Source organism: Macaca nemestrina, chromosome 17 (assembly GCF_043159975.1).
Source record: "Macaca nemestrina isolate mMacNem1 chromosome 17, mMacNem.hap1, whole genome shotgun sequence".
NCBI lineage: Eukaryota > Metazoa > Chordata > Mammalia > Primates > Cercopithecidae > Macaca > Macaca nemestrina.
Genome location: NC_092141.1, coordinates 33,317,748 through 33,333,063, shown reverse-complemented (window position 1 = coordinate 33,333,063; position 15,316 = coordinate 33,317,748). Strand labels below are relative to the sequence as shown.

Genomic DNA, 15,316 nt, shown 5'->3' with positions numbered 1-15,316 from the left:
TTGCAGATATATGTATATACATATATATATATAATATTTTGCTCTTAAAGTAGTTATGTTTACCATTTATTGTAATAAAGCTCAATGAGCTGATACTAACCTACAATATGGAACAATTTCTTTGCATTATACCCTATGGTTTAATAGTTACTTGGTTTTGCCCTTACCTCACATTGCCTATCTTCTTGGTAACCACAGGTCTCAGGTGTGCCCTGGTACTTAATTTTTTTCTCTTTTATCCATTTGGTGTTATATGTGTATATATATGTGTATATATATTACATATAAATAATATACATGATTTTAAAATGACAAATAGTTTTCTAACTAGGAGAAAGTTGCATTTTCTTTAGCAAAATCCACATCTTTGTGTTTTATAAACTTCACTAAAAACACATTTTACACTCCTGCTATTATAATTTTCAGTAATGAAAATTCCCAGTGTAAAAAACTGAGATTTTAATTTAACATTGACTTTAAGATTTTAAACTATTGAAGATAATTTTAAGATTAAATTTACCAGATTAACCTTACCAAAGATTACTAAAGTCATGTGAATTAAAAAGCATCTGAGCTAGTTTCTATCAGTCTGATTGGCCCTTTTCTTTAGGTCAATTTATTTACACTCTTTGATGCAGTTTAATAGTGAAATACCACTTCATGATGACACATATAACAGACAAGCAGACAAAAGAAGACAAAAAGATTTTTTATTGGCTTGTTTTCAAATATTTTCTCATTGACTTTAGACTATTAATTAAAAAGCTACAACAAATGCTAAAGGGGAGAGTTACCGTCCAAGGTCTTCTTAAAAGAGGGAAGATGAAGCAGCAGGATACAGCTTCTGAGATAACAATTTAAATGATTTAAAAAAAATAGATTATAGAATTTAAATTAAAAACTTCTTGTATTAACAATATTTTTAATGAAATTGTGTTTTATCCAATTATTCAGTTTTGTATGAGTGTTTTTGTAATATCAAAGTTCAATTTCTAGAAAAACTTTATTGTATATTTTCTTAGTTATAGCCAACTAATCACACAACATTTTAAAAAATTCTTTTTTTCTTGCTTTTACTAATCTTGATATAATTTAGGTCATTCAGAAAATGCTTGGATTGTCTGGCTTGTCATAAATATTTATCTTCCTTGCAAAACCAAGTCATTTTATTTTAGGGAAAAATTTATCATACGAGACTCACATAAATTTACTTTTGTTTATGCTTTCTTACGAAAAAAATCCTCATTTTTTAAACTATTTTTTAACATTGACCTTGTTTCCTGGTTCCTTTTTTACCTTGTTTTATACAAAACATTTAAATAAGTTTTGAATTGGACCAAAATTTATTATTAAAAACACATTAGTAATAAGAATGTTACTTTGCGTTAGTAAAACAAGAGTGTTTTACTGATACATATACATTTAAGTTAGAAAATACCTAGAAATTTCAGACATTTAATAAAACATTTAATTTAACTTTAGGTCCTAAATTAAGACAAATTTGTTTCTAAATATTTATTCCATTACCTTTACCTAGTGTATTAGTCCGTTTTCACACTGCTGATAAAGACACACCCAAGGCTAGGCAATTTACAAAAGAAAGAGGGTTATTGGACTCATAATTCCACATGGCTTGGGAGGCTTCACAATCATGACAGAAGGCAAGAGCAGCAAGTCACATCTTACATTGATGGCAACAGGCAAAAAGGGCTTGTGTAAGAAAATTGTCCCTTATAATAATCATCAGATCTCATGAGACTTACTCACTATCACGAGAACAGCAGGGGAGAGACCTGCCCACATGATTCAATCATCTTTCACTGGGTCCCTCCCACAACACGTGGAAACTCAGGGTAAGATTTGGGTAGGGAGACAACCAAACCATATCACCTAGTTATTTTAAATAGTCTACCTAGATTATTTATAAAACCTGTGATAGTCAACATTTAAAGTTATTTTTCTCTCAACCATTTTTATAGCCTATGAATTTCAGGTAATTACCTAAGAAAGAACCTTAAGATTAAATATAGGTCAGGTGTGGTGGCTCACACCTGTAATCCCAGCACTTTGGGAGGCTGAGGCAGATGAATCACTTGAGGCATGAGTTTGAGACCAGTCTGGCCAACATGGTGAAACCCTGTCTCTACTAAACATACAGAAATTAGCCAGGTGTGGTGGCACACACCTGTAATTTCAGCTACTTGCGAGACTGAAGAATGAGAATCACTTTAACCTGTTAGGCAGAGGTTGCAGTGAGTTGAATTCATGCTACTGCACTCCAGCCTGGACAACAGAGTGAGACTCCGTCTAAAAAAAAAAAAAGATTAATTATATGTTTACAAATTATTCAAGATTTAACTTGAATCTTTCAGTAATCTTTCAGTTTTCTGAAACTGATATCCTTCAGTTTTCAGTAATAATGATATTAATATCTTATTTATTTAAAAATTATACAAGCAAAGATCATTCTAGTTTTGGCTGGGTTTGCAGTTTTATGCCATGCCAAATTTTGATGATGTATATAGTATTTGGCAGGGATAAGTATGAAATGGTTTAATCAATAAATACAAACAAAAATGTATGCTGCCAATTCTTGACATTTCTAATATTGATTTGCCAATAATTTTAAAGCTAGTTTATTTATTAAAGGTTGTGCATAAGTCTTGTGAACTTGAAAAGCATTTGGGCTTATTATTAAATTCATCAGTACTCTTTAAGTTTAAACCAAATTTGGTACTTTGTGGCCAGAAATACATAAACAAGTGCACATACACATAAACACACACATACACACTCATACAAACAGAGATTTGTAGCCTATAGTTTTTACTTCAGAACTCTAAAATGAGATATTAATACAAACACTTTGGTTAGCAAAAACAATAACACAAAAAGTTGGATGAAAACAGTAGATTTTATCTCAATAGTTTCCTTTCATAGTAAAGTCTAGTTTACTTCAGACTATTAGCAATCTAAAGCAAAGTCTTAAAGCAGACTATTAATATTCTAAAGTCAGTTTTAAGCAGACTTAAAGCAGGCAGAACAAAAAGCAGAGAAATAGAGAACTTAATAGTTGCAGGTCGACCTTTGAGCTCTGAATTTGTATGTAATTTGCCTGTCAGTTTAAAATGTGCATAAGATCATACCTAATGTGTAGTAAAGGCACCATAAATCCAAACGGAGTGCCCAAGAGAGGTTGTTCTGTGGCCTAGGATTTAGTGGAGTTGATCAAAATGTACTGATTGTGGATGGGACTCCACAGTATCACCACTAAGTGATTTCTGGCCTCTTATGTGCCTTAACTTCTCTCTCTGAAGGTCTATCACCTGCAAAAGAGCTCACAATGTGGAGTGACCAACTCCTATATGTGTTTCCTGGATGAAGCTTTTTAAAACTAAATTGTTGGGAGTTCCCTGTAGAGCCATGGCAACATTGCAGGGTATCAACACCCTAGACATTCCCACTCAGCCCTTCGTCACCCAAAGGTACCTTTCAGCCAGGATAATAAAAATGCCTTTTCTCTTTGGACCTCAGGAAACTCCAGTCTCTCATTTATTTATAAAAATTACACTTCAGTTTCTCACCCAAATGGACAGACAAGCCAATAAAGATTAATTAGAACAGAAAGGGCAATGGAGAAGACTCTTTAGAATTCACCTCTGAACTAGAATTAGGATCCTAAACAATTTTGTTTGTTGTTGATCCTAAACAAACAATTTCCAATTTCCATATATATGTATATATATGGAGTTTTGCTTGCTTCTGACAGTGAAGGCAAGTTTTACTGCTTCCATCCTGATAAAATGCGGGTAACTCCTTTCTGGAGTTTCAGCTCACTTCCAATAGAAAAGGTGAGTTTTAGTTTCTTCTTGCTTCTAAAATGGCAGAGAGCAGTCTGCAGCCAGTGCCCCTTTCCTAGGTAAGTACCTAAATTGGGTTTTATTTTACATATATATATATATATATACCTAAGACCACTGGGTTTCATTTGTTATATATCTATATCTATCTATATCTATATTTATATCTATATCTATATTTATATCTATATCTATATCTATATATATGAGTTACCTGCCTTTTATCAGTATGGAAGCAGTAAAACTTGCCTTCACCGTCAGAAACAAGTGAAACTCCATAAAAGAAGTTGTACAGCAAAATAAACTTTAGATGTCAACCAAATTTGGATATTAAGGATTCTCTGGGGGGAGGGGCAGGCCTCAGCACATTTTCTCATTGGTTTGAGCCATAAGGATAGATTAAGCTGGTGTCAAGCACTGACAGGAGATTTGTCAAAGATCGGGGCAGCTCCACTGAGAATCTCTCTGTGGTTACTAGTTGTGAACCCAAAATATCTAAGAGAGGTCTCAGTCCATTTAAATAGTTTATTTTGCCAAGGTTAAAGACATGCCTGTCACACAGCCTCAGGGGGTCCTGATGATATGTGCCCAAGGTGGTCGGGGCACAGCTTGTTTTTATACATTTTTATACATTTTATACATTTATACATTTGTTTTATACATGAGGTACTATACGTAGTACATCAATCAATACATGAAAGATTTACATTGGTTTGATCTGAGCGGGCAAGACAACTCTAAGTGAGGGCTTCCAAATCATAGGTAGATTTGAACATATTCTTTTTATTTTTCTTTTTATTTTTTTGATATGAGGTCTCACTGTGTCACCCAGGCTGGAGTGCAGTGGTGTGATCTCGGCTCACTGCAACCTCTGCCCACTGAGCTCAAGTGATCCTACCTCTTCAGTGTTCCAAGTAGCTAGGACTACAGATGCATGCCACCATGCCTGGCTAAGTTTTTTGTATTTTTTTCAGTGGAGGCTGAGTTTCACCATGTTGCTCAGACTGCTCTGCAACTCCTGAGCTCAAGTGATCCACCCTCCTTGGCCTCCTAAAGTGCTGGAATTATACAGGCGTGAGTAACCACACTTGGCTAGATTTAAACATACTACGAATGGTAGTTAGTTAGAAGAGTTATTAGCAGTAGAAAGGAATGTCAGAGTCAAGATAAAGGGTTCTGGAGACCAAGGTTTTATTGTGCAGAAGAAGCCTCCAGGTAGAAGGCTTCAGAGAAAATAGATTGTAAATGTTTCTTATGACACTTAATGTTTGTGTTAATGTTAATGCTGGAGGGATATAATGAGGCATGTCTGACCCCCTCCTCCACAATGCCTGAACTAGATTTTCTGATTAACTCTGAAATGTTTTCTTGGCCAAGAGGAGGAGTTCATTCAGATGGTTTTGGGAGGGTATCTTAGAATTTCATATTTGGTTTATATTTACCAAGTTTTTCACCGAAACTGAAAGTTGCCAATAGTTAGCATTGTTCCGTGTGATTGAGACTACTGAAGAAACAGTTTTACATCCAAGGTGTTTAGGTAAAAGATTATAGGAAGGCAAATTTGGGGGTGGGGGCAGGCTTGTTTAGAGGGTTACAGGATTGTTTTAAGTTAGAATAAAGCTGAAGGTTTGAGCAAGTTGTGGAAGGTTTGTAAAACATTTAATATTGTAAAGGAAATTCTGTGTGTTTGCATATTGGCTAAAGTTAAAAAAGTATCATTCAGATTTTTCATAAATTGAACATTAAAATGAAAGCACAACATGCTTTTCTTGGAGCATTGATCTGCTCTTTAACAGAAAATTGTAAAGAGTTATAAGAAAGTTTAATGAGACTCTTACCTCATGGTCAAACATTAAAATTGGATAGATTTGTCTATAAACTTATATTAAGCATTGAGTTTGACATTAATAGTACCATGATGCAAAGGTGAAATCTGGCTCTCTCTCTAGAACAAGATTTTCATGTGATACTAAATAATGATGAAAAGCTTCTTTTTGCCTTTTGAATAAGGTATAAGAAAAATAATAAAAAGAAAGAATTGTTTAGAAAGCTAAGTTTCCCCTCTATTAATGAGTATAGGTTTTTGCCTTTAAAAAGTTTTGAGTTATCATTTTGGCCGAATGGATGACTTATGGTAACCTAGAATTCTATTTTATAATATAAAATGATTTAAACCTTTGATATTTGACAAATGTTCCATAATCATATTATAAATTGTGTCTTTTTCTGACCTAATTGAACTTTTAGCTATTAGGTCTCCTAAAGTACAAAAATGACATATTTGATTTATATAATATAAAAATCATATAGTAAGCATGGTCAAACATGAAATGGTGTTAGAATTTCTTTGTGCTGTATTTGTAAAAATATATTATTGTTATATATTCCAAAGTTATGGGAAACTCTTATAATTGTAATATTTTAATGTACATTTTGCATAATTATAATTGTTATGTCAAATTCTTGTGTGGAACATAATATAAATTTATATTTAATTTTGGCTTCAATAGTGGCTGTCCTAAAACTTTTTGCCATCCACAGAAAATTGTGACTTGGTAATTATGCTTTTAGCTGACTCCTAACTCTTGCCATGGAACTTTGGCCGCCAGGGAGGGATTTCAGGGAACCAAAGGGACTTCGGGGAGGCTGGCTGCACTCCAGGTTGTGGGTAGTGATCTAGTTGTGGGGACTAGGGTTGTTTTCACTTTGCAGGGTGGTCTTCAGTCTTCTGGCAAAAATCTTTGAACGTGGCTTGGACTCCAGTCCAGGCCCTCTGGTTCTCTTAGGCGAGCACTGATTCTTCTTAGCTGCTATCAGAGTTCCACGGCGACCCTCACCAGCACTCTCGGACACCCTCTTCAGCCTTGCAATCACCCAAGACTCTGAGACATTCTCTCAACTTCATTTGCCCTTGTGGGTTGCCAGTCCCAGTTCAAAGATCATTGTTTCTGTCATAGTTCCTTCCATTCCCAGACCAGCAGGAGCATCTGGGAGGCCCAGGATGAAGGGAGGCAGTAAGCTCAACGGCCCGGCCATCTTTCACTGACATCCGCCTCAGGGGTATCAGGAGTGATTCCATTACCAAGAGACCCCTCATCAACTCAATAGACTGTATTCCCATTCCATTGGGACCGAATTCCTGCACACAGCCTCTTTTGGAAATGGAATCAGAAGAGCAGTTTCCAGAGCTCACCTCACATTCTTGAAACTCCTCCTCCTCCAGCGGGAAGCAACCACGGAGACGGCCCGAGGAGGCCCTATGGTCGAGACTTTTAGGGTCCCGAAGTGGTTGTGGCAGGCAGCTTTTTAGCGAACCAGGCTGACTCTGCCTGTCCCATTTTCCTCTGCTTAGGCAGGCTGACAGCCCTGACAGTTCAAGCCCAAGGCTGCCTCGCAAATGCGCATGCGCCAGTCTCAGCGCACGGTGAGTAACCGGTGAGCTAAGGCTTGCCTCACAGTGAATGCAACCGTTGACTGGCGACAAGTATCTGTGGCTTGGCAGAGAAGGAGACCTCTGTGGACCTGCGTCCACATTAGACTCTAGCCTGTCTTCTTTGAAGGATCCACGTGATATTCCCACAATCCTAGGAGATGGCAGTGGAGAGTCAGCCTGAAGAAATTTCAAGCAGACCTTCAGAAATACAGCGCGATATCCCCAAGGGGCCAAAAGGACCTGCAGGATGTGTCAGGCCTGCTTAAATGGTATTGATGTGAGTATCCTTGAAAGTTGCCCCCTGTGATTTCTAGGAACAGCCCGCTTGTGTTTCCTAGGGCTGCTCTCTCCCCAGTGCGTCTTCGTGGTAGAGCAGCACCGCACAGTCTCAGAAGCTACCCTGCTGTGTGTTGATAAGGGAATGTTGCGAGTGATGTATGTTTCCGCGCGCGCGCGTGTGTGTGCGTAAGTGGTTGGTGTCTGCTGAAAGCAATGTGGCTCACACGCTGCAGCACTTTCGTTTTGGACTCACCCCACCTTCTGGTGCGCCTGTCTGAGTGGCTCTGCTTGGGCTGCCTTTCGTGTCCTTTGTTTTTCTGTGTTTCCTAAATGCGCGGTGAACTGGGGGGCTGACTGGACACGCCTGGGTCCAAATCACATTCCCTCGCAAAGAATCCACTCTTGCAGAAAGAAGAGGAGCACACCATACCTAAGGACAGACATCTCCCAAGACCAGGCTAGCTCTGCCTGAACCATTTTCCTCTGCTTATGCAGGCTGACAGCCCTGACTGTTCAGCTCCCAAGGCTACCTCGCGAAAGCCCATGCGCCAGAATCCGAGCGCCTTGCGCAAGCGGTGAGGGAAGACTCCCGTCAGTGACTGTCACTGTTGCTGGGCGACAAGTATCTGTGGCTTGGCGGAGAAAGAGACCTCTGTGGGGTACGTCGGCGTTGGACTCTTGCCTGTCTTCTTTGAAGGATCCACGTGATAGTCCCACAATCCTAGGAGATGGCAGTGGTGAATCAGCCTGAAGAAATCTTAAGCGGAGCTTCAGAAATACAATGCGAAATCCCTAAGGATCCAAAAGGACCCGCAGGATGTGGCAGGCCTGCCTAGACCGTTTGAGGGTGAGTCTCCTTGAAAGTTGATCCCCCTTAATTTCTAGGTACAGCTCGCCTGTGTTTTCTGGGGCTGCTCTCACCTGTAGGGTTTCGGGGCAGAGCAGTACCGGGCAGTCTCAGAAGCTGCCGGGCTGTGTGTGTTGTTATGGGAGTGTTGCGAGTGATGCATGTTTCCGTGTGTGTGTGTCTAAGTGGTGTCTGCTGAAAGCAATGTGGCTCTCACACTGCTGCACTTTCCTTTTCATGTTGCCCCACCTTCTGGTGCGCCCGTCTCTGTGGCTTTGCTCGGGCTGAGTTGCTTCATGTACTTTGTTTTTCTGTGTTTCCTTAATCCGCGTTGGATTGGGGGACTGGCTGAGACACGCCGGGGTCCAAGTCACCTTCCCCTGCACAAAAGCCACTCTTGAAGAAAGAAGAGGAGCACACCACACCCAAGGGCAGACACCTCCCACGACTTCTTTGTCCTGGGACCGACCTAGGACCAGATCCTCGCAATCCTGTCTCAGAGCCGCTTGAATCCAACTCGAGTTCGGTTTTGAGCCGAACAGGTGCTTCACCACATGAAGTGGGCACTCCTCCATCGTCTTCGGATTTCATTCCGGGAGGGAGTGGTGAGCAGCCATAAGTTCCGATTGGGGAGAGTATATACTTTGATGAAGTGTGGATGGGGTCCGCACCTTTACCTGCAAAAATGTGCAGAGAGATGACACAGAAGGTGCTTCCAAATCTATCCTTGCAGTCTCTTCATTGCACAAGCTGTTTACACCATGGCCCTGTGCTCAGGTGGGAGGACTCCAATGTGCAGGCAACAGCTGGATCACACACTGGGGCCATTTGGCCGGCTCCCAATTTTGGCTTTCATTCATGGAACCACCTGAGAGTGGGATGGATTGATGCTGGGTGGTCTGTGGCCTCCACACTGGCCTCCTCTATTCCTCACTTCCATGTTCCTCCTGGGCCTAGGGTTTCCTGGATCTGGCTCCAAGTCTTCCATAGTAAAAGTTTCCCAGTTGCCAGAAAACCACACTCATGGAGATCCATTTCATGAGTGTTTCCTTCTAAACACTGTCACGTTTTAATGACTGGGCAGCTGTGATATTTTTGGAATAGTAAATTCCCACTATATCCACCATCAAAGAGCCTATTTTTCTCTGACTTCTATCAGAGGGCAGCATGATTCCTGTAGCATGAGAGTAGGCAGCATGAGAGCAGACAGCCAGTCTGGCGTTTGCCTGGTAATCTAGGCTCTGCTTCATTTCATCTGCACGTCCTTTCTCATTGTGGAGGCGGTTTATCACTGGCCTGTTGCTGGGTGGACCTGACTCTTGCCATGCATATTTTGGCTGCCAGGGGTTTCAGGGAGAAAAAGGGACTTCGGTTAGGCTTGTCGCACTCCAGGTTGTGGGTAGTGGCCTAGTGGTAGGGGCTGGGGTTGTTTTCACTATGCAGGAGGCTCTTGGGTCTTCTAGCAAAAAACCTTTCAACGTGGCTTGGACTTTATCACAGGTCCTCTGGTTTTTTTAGGCGAGCATTTATTTTTCTTAGCTTCCATGTGGTGTCAACAGTGACCCTAACCAGCACTCCTGGACATGCTCATCAGGATTGTGATCACCCCAGAAGGCCTCTGAGACAATCCCTCAATTACATTTGCTCTAGTGTGTTGCCAGTTCTACTTCAAAGACCTCGTATCACATTGGACTTGTTTCCGTCATGTTTCTTTCCATTTCCAGACGGCTGTGCTGAGAAGCAGGAGCATCTGTGAGGCCCAGAATGAAGTGTGGCAGTGAGCTCAAGGACCCGGCCATCTTTCAATGACATGCACCTCCGGTATATCAGGGATGATTTCATCACCCCAAGACCCCTCAACATTTCACCAATTCCGTCACACAGCCTCTTTTGGCAATGGAATCAGAAGAACCATTCCCAGTGCCCACCTTAAATTCTAGAAACTTCTCCCCCTCCACTGGAGCCTAACCACGGAGACAGCCCGAGGAGGCCCTATGGTGGAGACTTATAGGGTCTCCCTGTGGTTATCTCAGACAGCCTTATTCCCGAGGCCAGGCTGGCTCTGCCTGTACTATTTTTCTCTGGTTAGGCAGACTGACAGCCCTGACGGTTCAGCTCCCAAGGCTGCCTTGCGAATGCGCATGCGCCAGTCTCTGGGCACCTTGAGCAAGCTGTGAGCGAAGGCTCGCGCCACAGTGAATTCCACTGTTGCCTGGCTGCAAGTGTCTGTGGCTTGGCAGAGAAGAAGACCTCTGTGGACGTGGGTACGCGTTGGAGTTTCACCTGTCTTCGTTGAAAGATCCACGTGATAGTCTCACAATCCTAGCAGATGGCAGTGGCGAGTCAGCCTGAGGAAACCTGAAGTGGAGCTTCAGAAATACACTGCAAAATCCCTAAGGTTCAAGAAGATCTGCAGGATGCGTCAGGCCTGCCTACTTGGTGTGGGGGTATCTCCTTGAAAGTTGCCTCACTGTGATTTCTAGGTACCGTCCTCCTGTGTTTTTCAGGACTGCACTCTTGCCAGATAGACTTCCTGGAGAAGCAGAACTGCGCAGCTTCAGAAGCTGCTGGGCTGTGTGTTTCTTTGGGAGTGCTGCGAGTTTTGGATGTCTGTCTGTGTGTGTGTGTGTGTGCGTGTGTGTGTGGCTGTGTGTATGTGTGTGTGTCTGCATGTGTGTATAAGTGTTGTTTGCTAAAAAATATTTGACTCATGCACTACTGCCCTTTTTTCCCGAGTTGCGCCACCTTCCGGTGCACCTGTCTGTGTGGCTCTGCTTGGGCTATGGGGCTGCGTGTTTTTTGATTTTTCGTAGTTCCTGAATCTGCGGTGAATTGGGATCTGACTAAGACCAACAGGGATCCAAATCACCTTCCCATGCAAAACAACTAATCTTCAATAAAAAACAGGAGCATATCACACCCAAGAGCAGACACCTCCCAGTGCCTCATTGTGCTGCAGTCAACTCAGTGCTAGACCCTAGCAGTCCTGTCCATAGGGCTTCTTAAATCCACCTCGAATTCGATTTTTAGCCAAGCAGTTGCTTTACTTTGTGAGGCGGGCACTCTTCCATCATTTTGGGATTTCATTCTGGGACAAAGAGTGTGAGCAACAGTTAAGTTAGATACGGATGAGGGTACAATCTGTTGAGGTGTGGATGGGGCCCCACAACTTCAGCTGCAAAAAATTGCAGACAGGTGACACAGAAACTGCTGCCAACTCCATCCCCGCATTCCCTTCATTGCACAAGCTATCCATAATGTGGCCCGGTGCCCAAGTTGGAGGACTCCAACTTGAGGGGAACAAAAAAAAAAGTTTAACTGAAAATAAAAAAGAGTTTAACTCTGTGAGATGAAACCATACATCACTGAATATAAAAAAAGGTTTAACTCTGTGAGACGAATCCATACATCACAAATTATTTTAACTGATAGATTGTTTCTGGTTTTTATCCTGGGATATTAGATTTTTCACTATAGTTCACTGTGGGCTCCAAAATGTACCTTCATAGAGTCTACAAAAAAGGTGTTTCCAACCTGTTGAATCAAAACAATGGCTTAACTCTGAGATGAATCCACACATCACAAACCATTTTTACAGATACATAGCTTTTAGTTGTTATCCTGAAGTGCTCATTTTTATACATTAGGCCTCACTGTTCACCAAAATGTCTTTTTGTATATTCTACAAAAAGAGTGTTCCCAACATACTGAATGAAAATAAAGGTTTAACTCTATGAGATGAATCCACACATGGCAAAGCATTTTCACTAATAAATTATTGCTAGTTTGCATCGCAGGATATTCAGTTTTTCAATATACTAGTCCATGGGCCCGGAAATGTCTTTCCGTAGATTCTTCAAAAAGAGTGTTACCAATGCGTTCAATAAAAAAAGAAATGGTTTAGCTCTGTGTGAGGGATCCACTAATCACAGAGCTTTTTCACAGATAGCTTATTTCTAGTTTTTATCACAGGACATTCAGATTTTTAATATAGTCCTCAGTGGGCTCCACAGTGTCACTTCATAGATTCTACAAAAAGAGTGTTTCCACCTTGCCCTTCATAGATTTTCCATAAACAATGTTTTCAACCTGCTGAATCAAAACAGTGGTTTAAGTCTTTGAGCTGATTCTACTCATCTGAAAGCATTTTCACAGATAGCTTGTTTCTAGTTTATATTGAGAGATAATTGGTTTTTCACTACAGGCTTCAATAAGCTTCTAAATGTCCCTTTGTAGATTATTTAAAACGTTTCCAACCTTCTGAATCAAAACAATGGTTTACCTATGTAAGACAAATGCACACATCACAAAGCATTTTCACAGATATCTTGTTTCTACTTTTTATCATGGGATATTCCATTTTCCACTGTAGGCCTCACCGGGCTTCATAATGTTCCTTTGTAGATTCTACAAAATGAGTGTTTTCAACCTGCTGAGTCAAAACAAAGGTTTAAATCTGTGAGATGAATCCAGACATCACAAAGGATTTTCACAGATACCTTGTATGTAGTTTTTATTGCGGGAAATTTGATTTTTCCCAACAGGCCTCAGTGGACTCTAAATGATCCCCTCATAGATTCTACAAAAAGAGTGTTTCCAACCTTCTGAATCAAAACAAAGTTTATCTCTGTGAAATGAATCCATACATCGCAAAGCATTTTCACAGATTGCTAGTTTAATGGCAGGATATTTGGTTTTTCACAATATGCCTCAATGGGCTTCAAAATGTCCCTTCGTAGATTTTACAAAAAGAATGTTTTCTAACTGCTGAACCAAAACAAAGGTTTAGCTCTGTGAAATGAAATTGCACATCTAAAAGCATTTCTACAGATTGCTGTTTCTAGTTTTTATCATGGCATATTCGGATTTTCACTATAGGCCTCAAGGGGCTTTGATATATCCCTTCGTAGATTTTACTGAAAGAGTGTTTTCTAACTACTGAATTAAAAGAAAGGTTAAACGCTGTGAGATGAATCCACACATTGCAAAGAATTTCCACAGGTAGCATCTTTCTAACTTTTATCACAAAATATTCACTTTTTCACAGTAGGCCTCAATGGGCTCTGAAGTGTCCCTTCATAGATACCACTAGAAGTGTGTTTCCAATCTGCTGAATCAAAACAAATGTTTAAATCTGTGAGGTAAATGCGTGCATCAAAAAATATTTTTCAAATGTAACTAGTTTTTAGTTTTTGTCATGGGATATTCTGTTTCTCACTACAGGCCACAATGGGCTAAGAAATGTCTCTTTGTAGATACTACAAAAAAGTGTTACCACCCTGCTGAATCAAAACAAGGATTTAACTCTGTGAAATAAATGAACACATCACAAAGTATTTTTACATATAGCTTGTTTCTAATTTTTTTTTTTAATTATACTTTTAAGTTCTAGGGTACATGTGCATAACGTGCAGGTTTGTTACATATGTATACTTGTGCCATGTTGGTGTGCTGCACTCATCAACTCGTCAGCACCCATCAACTCGTCATTTACATCAGGTATAATTCCCAATGCAATCCCTCCACCCTCCCCCCTCCCCGTGATAGGCCCTGGTGTGTGATGTTCCCCTTCCCGAGTCCAAGTGATCTCATTGTTCAGTTCCCACCTATGAGTGAGAACATGCGGTGTTTGGTTTTCTGTTCTTGCGATAGTTTGCTGAGAATGATGGTTTCCAGCTGCATCCATGTCCCTACAAAGGACACAAACTCATCCTTTTTGATGGCTGCATAGTATTCCATGGTGTATATGTGCCACATTTTCTTAATCCAGTCTGTCACTGATGGACATTTGGGTTGATTCCAAGTCTTTGCTATTGTGAATAGTGCCACAATAAACATACGTGTGCATGTGTCTTTATAGCAGCATGATTTATAATCCTTTGGGTATACACCCAGTAATGGGATGGCTGGGTCATATGGTACTTCTAGTTCTAGATCCTTGAGGAATCGCCATACTGTTTTCCATAATGGTTGAACTAGTTTACAATCCCACCAACAGTGTAAAAGTGTTCCTATTTCTCCACATCCTCTCCAGCACCTGTTATTTCCTGACTTTTTAATGATTGCCATTCTAACTGGTGTGAGATGGTATCTCACTGTGGTTTTGATTTGCATTTCTCTGATGGCCAGTGATGATGAGCATTTTTTCATGTGTCTGTTGGCTGTATGCATGTCCTTTTTTGAGAAATGTCTGTTCATATCCTTTGCCCACTTTTTGATGGGGTTGTTTGTTTTTTTCTTGTAAATGTGTTTGAGTTCTTTGTAGGTTCTGGATATTAGCCCTTTGTCTGATGAGTAGATTGCAAAAATTTTCTTCCATTCTATAGGTTGCCTGTTCACTCTGATGGTAGTTTCTTTTCCTGTGCAGAAGCTCTTTAGTTTAATGAGATCCCATTTGTCAATTTTGGCCTTTGTTGCCATTGCTTTTGGTGTTTTAGACATGAAGTCCTTGCCCATGCCTATGTCCTGAATGGTATTACCTAGGTTTTCTTCTAGGGTTTTTATGGTATTAGGTCTAACATTTAAGTCTCTAATCCATCTTGAATTAATTTTTGTATAAGGAGTAAGGAAAGGATCCAGTTTCAGCTTTCTACTTATGGCTAGCCAATTATCCCAGCACCATTTATTAAATAGGGAATCCTTTCCCCCATTTCTTGTTTCTCTCAGGTTTATCAAAGATCAGATGGCTGTAGATGTGTGGTATTATTTCTGAGGACTCTGTTCTGTTCCATTGGTCTATATCTCTGTTTTGGTACCAGTACCATACTGTTTTGGTTACTGTAGCCTTGTAGTATAGTTTGAAGTCAGGTAGCGTGATGCCTCCAGCTTTGTTCTTTTGACTTAGGATTGTCTTGGAGATGCGGGGTCTTTTTTGGTTCCATATGAACTTTAAAGCAG

General features: G+C 40.5%; 1 long non-coding RNA gene across 1 annotated transcript; it reads left to right on the top strand.

The window, feature by feature from the left end:
• Nucleotides 1–4,037: 4,037 nt before the first annotated feature.
• LOC139359503 (uncharacterized) lies at nt 4,038–13,799 on the top strand. Its single transcript, XR_011615541.1, has 3 exons — nt 4,038–7,570; nt 7,981–8,419; nt 10,144–13,799. It is a non-coding gene; the product is annotated as an uncharacterized lncRNA (long non-coding RNA).
• The last annotated feature ends 1,517 nt before the right edge of the window (nt 13,800–15,316 follow it).